Below are 6,611 nucleotides of genomic sequence, written 5' to 3'. Positions count from 1 at the left end.
GTTGGATAGTCATCATAAAACACAACTGGTTAAAACATGCAACTTAATTTGTCCCACAGGCACTATGAATATAATTAAGGCTAGTACTGTGTAAGTTTTTTTTTTGGGCTTTGCTGAGGTTTGTTTTGTTTCAGTTCTTCCCTCCCCAAAGGAAAAAAAAAGCACCTTTTCCAGAAAATCAGAGCTAGGTTCTGAAATGACACAGTTGGATATTAGTGTTTGAATACTTTGGCCTGGATTTTAAGGTCAGTAGTGAAGCTGACCTTGAAGAAAGCTGCCCACAAAGATCTGGCGATCTCTGTGGCATGGCTTTCACCTTTCCCGACGCCAGTTTAAGTCTGGCGCCAAGTCAAGGGGATGTTTTGGCGACCAGCTACAATGATGTCAACAATCAGGTAACTTGCCAATCACATTGAAGTATTCACACAAAGCAAACCAGGAAATTAAAAGCATTTAATATCCTTCCCTTTTAAATTTTCAGAAAGAACGATGATTGGATTAAGAAAGAAGATAAAATAAAGATAAACAAACTCTTAATTTTTTCTTAAAATGTGGATTTTGTTGATTATGGAGAAATTTGACATTCCACAAATATAAAATTATCTTTTCAGGGCCAGTGAGGGTGTTTAGCAGTAATTATGAAATTAGTATACTGTTAAAACTCCAGTTACACCTCTGCTGGCAATTATTCTGCCCTTTGTTACGACCAGGTGAGAAAGGTGTCTTGGAGTCCCTTTTAACCTTCACCTGTTCTTATTGTAACAGGGTTTTAATTTTTAAACACACTGTGTTTTGAGCTCCCCCTTGGTGAATCATTGTTCATCACTTCCCAATTATAAGGCAAAGAAATTAGCACAAACAGGCTTTCTTAGGTTTAAAGAGGAAAAGTGAAGTTTATTAAAACTTAAACTTATACTCTAATTTGGTTAACGCCTACGGATACACGCTGCCCCCCCCCCCCCCCCCCATGCTAGCATGCATACGCACATGCAAATAGACTCAGAAAAGAGTAGAAGAAAAATAGAGAGGTTTGAGGCAATTTCTGAAGAGGGGTTTTTGATACTGTGCTTTGAGCTTGCTGCAGAGTCCTTGATTGTAGGTAGTCTTGCTTTTCGTTGAGGCCCAGTATTCTTCTTAAACCTTGTTCACTGTAGGAGACTTTTCTCTCTTGGGGTTCATATGTCTTCAATGGGTTTCAGTTCCATGAGAAAGATGACAGCAGGCAGGAGAGAGGTCTTTGCAGTCCAGGAGCAAACAGCTTTCTGTCTTCAAAACACTGTTTCTCCAATTTAAAACTCCCCTAGTTGGCCAGCAGGTGGTCACGTGACTGACTGGTTTGACCAGGTCTCTTTTTGTGTATTGGGGCAGGGACTGGTTCCTTTGTTCCAACACTGTCTGCTAGTATGAAAAAAAGTCTTTCCAGCCAGGGGCTTGGCAACCCCTTGTAATAGGCCTTCTTTTCTTCCCAGTAACAATTTTAAAATTTAATATCTATGTGGCGAAAATATATGTGCCTCATTCTTGGCAGGTGGGGGCCTACATGACACCTTTCTAAACTTCACTACAGGCTCAATTCTAAACTACTCCCTCTCCTCAACCAGACATAATTGTTCCTATATGGATCACCTTCTCAGGTCCAGCATTCCTAATCTTATACTAACTACTTACCCAAGTTCCAGTGTTGGCTTATTGCTAAAGCTGCTCCTAAAGCAGCTTACTTTAACAATAATATGCTACAAAGGCCAGGAAAAACTTTTGGAAAACTGAGGGGAAATTCCATCCCTTCTGTCATTTAAAGAGATTTGAAAGTGATTAAAGAAAATTTAATCTGATGCATGTTTAAATGTCAAACTTGCATGATGGTAAACACAACTGGCTGAATTGAAAACATATTTAATGTCATATAGTAAATGCCATAACCATATATTTTTTGAATTTGTTCAAAGTTAATAAAAATGTCTTCATGAACTGTTTACCATCGAGCTGGACAGAACATTCTACACTATTGAAGGCTGTTGAAAGCATTTTGTAGCTAGTTATTATTTGTATTGTTATGACCGAAGTGGGAGGAATGCACTGGTTATTCTAGTTCCACTTCTCCACAGGTCACAACATATATTTAAATTTTACCACTTACCGATATGGTCAATCATACACTCTAATTTTCCCAAAATAAAAAAACACTAACTAGATTTCTTTAATGAACAACAAATTATCAGTTTATTATAAAACAAGTCTTAACCAGTAATGAAGTAAAGCATAAACACACAGATTGAAATATTAAAGTTCCCCTTTTACCTTAGCCCTTCATACACACACACACACACCAGTTAACCAGAAAATTAAAAGGGATTTTTGTTTAGAGCTCTGTTACAGACAAAAAAACCTCACTTAGGCTGAATATTTGCTCATTCTTGCAGAAAACAGCAGATGAGATATGTTGTGTTCTAAAACTGGCACACCGTCTGGCCTCCGAGTACACATAGACATGTCACAGGGATCTTTTAGAACAGTTCTTTTCAGGCGGCATTGAGAATTAATTTAGCAGGCTTTTCTTCAAAGACAGGAGATGAGATGAGTTGACACAGTCGATTTCTCAGGGCTTTTAGAGAGGTGCTGAAAGCTGAGCTGGGTTGTAGTCTTCTCTCCTTCCTTGGGAATTCACTTCTCTCCTTGGAAGTTCTCTTGCTTTTTCTGCAGGCTTTTTAGAGAGATGGTACAGGCTGGGCTGAGCTGGGGTTCTGTCCTTCAGCTTTTTAAAAAACTCCAACCCCTTTTAAACAGTTCTTTCCCAACTCCAAACAATTCAAAAGTGAAGCCAGAAACAGAAAGTTCTGCACACATCTTCCCCCAGTTACCAGGGTTTCTGTTCTATTTTTAACTTGAGTCATGTGACAACCAGTAAATGTTGTCAAACAAGTCCTTTCAGTATTCTCTTGATGACCCGCTTGAAAAAAAAATTTCTTCAGTTTGACTGAATCCTCAAAAAATATTTTAAACAAAAACAGAAGCACTTTCATAACAGCATGCAAAAAGAAACCACACGGATCTAAAAGGTGCATGTAGATGCAAAGAATTTAAGGGATGGACAATGAACACAGAACTAGTGGGGGACATGGGGCAATTGGCCAAACAGTGATAAAATTTGACATGATCTGAGATTCAGAAATACTTAGACTAGGAGCCAGGTACATAACTTTAAAATGTTTGATGAAGTTTGTTGAAGTGAAGAAGCAACTAAAGGAAATAAATTGGGGGAGGTCATTCATCTTAGTAGAAGACAAATGGGACACCTTTAAAGATATATGCCTGGAATTTCAGTGGGAGACTGTCCCAGCCCCACCATAATTTTTATGGAAGATCAATGAAAACCCTGGAAAAACAGTGTAAAACAGACATTTTTCTGGCGCTTCCCCTGAAATCACGGCAGATCAGTAGAACCGACTTGCAAAAAAAAATTCCAAAAACCAACAAACTCTTACAAAGCTAATGGATTAGCAAACAAATTTAAAGTGAGATAAAGAGGAAATATAGGCTGTAAAAATCCTACAAGGAGAAAAGAGAAGTGGCTCATTGGTACAAACATAAGAAAAAGCAGGACTTGCAATTATTTCATGACCACCAGACATCTCAAAGCACTTTACAGCCAATAAAGTACTTTTCGAAGTGTAGTCACTGTTGTAATGTAGGAAACGCAGCAGCAAATTTGCACAGTGCAAACTCCCACAAACAGCAATGTGATAATGACCAGATAATCTGTTCTTTTATGACGTTGATTGAGGGATAAATATTGGCCAGGACACCAGGGATAACGCCACTGCTCTTTTTGGAAATAGTGCCATGGGGTGGATCTTTTCTATCCATCCGAGCAGGCAGATGGGGCCTTGGTTTAATGTCTCATCCAAAAGACAGCTCCTCTGACACTTCCTTAATACTGTACTGGAGTGTCAACCTTGACTTTTGTGCTCGAGTCCTGGAGTGGGATTTGAACTCAGAACCTTGTGACTCAGAGGTGAGAGTGCGACCAAATCAACCAGGGCTGACACTCCATGGAGAAAATGCAGAAACATGTTAAAAGGCAGACCAGAGGAGGAAAGAGAGACCTGGATAAAGGCACAGCCACTAACACTAACCATAAGTTAAAAAAAATTCTTCCAGTAAAATAGGAGGGCAGTCAGAGAAAAGATGAGAGCAGTAAAAGACACTAATAGAATAATAGCAAAATACTGCGGATGCTGGAAATCTGAAATAAAAACAAGAAATGCTGGAACCACTCAGCAGGTCTGGCAGCATCTGTGGAAAGAGAAGCAGAGTTAACGTTTCGGGTCAGTGACCCTTCTTCGGAACTGACAAATATTAAAAATGTCACAGGTTATAAGCATGTGAGGTAGGGGTGGGGCAAGAGATAACAAAGGAGAAGATGTAGATTGGACAAGGCCACATAGCTGACCAAAAGGTCATGGAGCAAAGGCAAACAATATGTTAATGGTGTGTTGAAAGACAAAGCATTAGTACTGAAAAGGTGATAACGGACTGAATATTGAACAGCAGCAAGTGCAAACATGAAAAAAAACAGTGGGTAAGCAAACTGAACAAACAAAGATAAAATTAAATAAATGCAAAAAAAGGTTGTAAAAAATGTAAAAAAGAAAAAACAACTAAAAATGAAAGTAAAATGGGGGGCTGTCATGCTCTGAAATTATTGAACTCAATGATCAGTCTGGCAGGCTGTAGTGTGCCTAATCGGTAGATGAGATGCTGTTCCTCGAGCTTGCGTTGATGTTCACTGGAACACTGCAGCAATCCCAGCACAGAGATATGAGCATGAGAGCAGGGGGGAATGTTGAAGACACTAATAGGCTTGAAACTACGGATGAGCATAAAATAGTAAATACTCTGAATGAATACTTCCTTCTAGTATTCACAAGGGAAGACATGAGCAACATTCCATCTCCAAACAAAGATATCGTGAGTATAATCAACTTTGTTATTAATGAGCTGGAAGTCCTAAAGAGGTTAAATGGACTCTGAACAAATAAAGCCCCAGGGATAGATGGCATTTATCCCAGAGTGCTGAGTAAGGATGGGTGGAGGGAACTGACTATAAGGGAGTCAATGATGGATTCACAGGGAGGGTTCAGTATATTGGAGAAAGACTAATATCCTGGCCATATTCAAAAAGGCTGGCAAAAGAGACACAGGCAACAATTTAGTGAGAAGCAGGATTCAGGATTTTTCTTTGCATTCACTCATGGAATGTGGGCATTGCCAGCATTTATTGCCCAGCCCTATATGACCGAATGGCTTGCCAGGCCAATTCAGAAGGCAATTAAGAATCAACCACATTTCTGTATGTCTGGAGTCACATATAGACCAGATCAGGTAAGGACGGCAGCTGAACCAGATGGCTTTTAATGACAATTCAGTAATTTCATGGTCACCATTACTGATACTAGATTTTTCTTCCAGATTTGTTTAATTGAGTGAATTTAAATTCAGGATGGTGTGTGGCTTGGAGGGGAACTTGCAGATGGTCATGCTCCTATGCGACTGCTGCCCTAGTCCTTCTAGGTGGTAGATGTCATTGGATTGGAAGTTGCTGTCAAAGGAGGCCTGGCAAGTTGCTTCAGTGCATCTTGTAGATGGCACACACTATGCACTGGTGGCGGAGGAAGTGAGTGTTGAAGGTGGTGGATGGCGTGTCGACCAAACAGGCTGCTTTGTCCTAGATGGTGTTGGGTTTCTTGAGTGTTGTTGGAGCTGCACTCATCCTGGCAAGTGGAGATTATTCCATTACATTCCTGACCTCTGCCTTGTAGATGGTGGACAGGTCTTGGGGAGTCAGAAGGTGAATTACTTTCCGCAGAATTCGCAGCCTCTGACCTGCTCTTATAGCCACACGATGCCCAACCAGTCTCCATTCACCACCCACCCTCCTCCGCCTGGCTGAACCTGTTCTTATATTGAACAACTTCTCCTTTTAACTCCTCCAAATAAAGTGTTGCTATGTGTACCCACATGGGTCCTAGCTATGCCTGCCTTATTTTGGGAAGTGTGGAACATTCCTTGTTCCAGTCCTTCTCTCCTTCACCTCTTTTTCTGGTACATTGATGACTGTATCAGTGCTGTTTCCTGCTCTCGCCCTGAACTGGAAAATTTCATCAACTTTGCTTCTAATTTCCACCCTTCTCTCACCTTCATGTGGTCCATCTCTGACTCTTCCCTTCGCTTCCTCGACTTCTCTGTCTCCATTTCTGGGGTAGGCTATCAATGAATATTCACTAAAAGCCTACGGACTCCTACGGCTACCTTGACTACACTTCCTCACTCTGCTTCCTGTAAGGACTCCATTCCACTTTCCCCATCTCTGTCACATCTGATGATGCAACCTTCCATACCAGTGCTTCCAATATGTCCACCCATCATGGTTGACAGGGCCCTCGACCATATCCATCCCACTTCCCGCACTTCTGCTCTTACCCCTTCCCCTCCCTCCCAGAACCATGATAGGGTTCCCTTCATCCTCACCTTCCATCCACCAGCCTCTGTATTCAACATATCATCCTCTGCCATTTCTGCCACCTCCAGTAATATGCCACCATGCATTTTCC

Source organism: Heterodontus francisci, chromosome 36 (genome assembly GCF_036365525.1).
Source record: "Heterodontus francisci isolate sHetFra1 chromosome 36, sHetFra1.hap1, whole genome shotgun sequence".
In the NCBI taxonomy this organism is placed as follows: Eukaryota; Metazoa; Chordata; class Chondrichthyes; order Heterodontiformes; family Heterodontidae; genus Heterodontus; species Heterodontus francisci.
Note: the sequence above shows the minus strand (reverse complement) of the source record.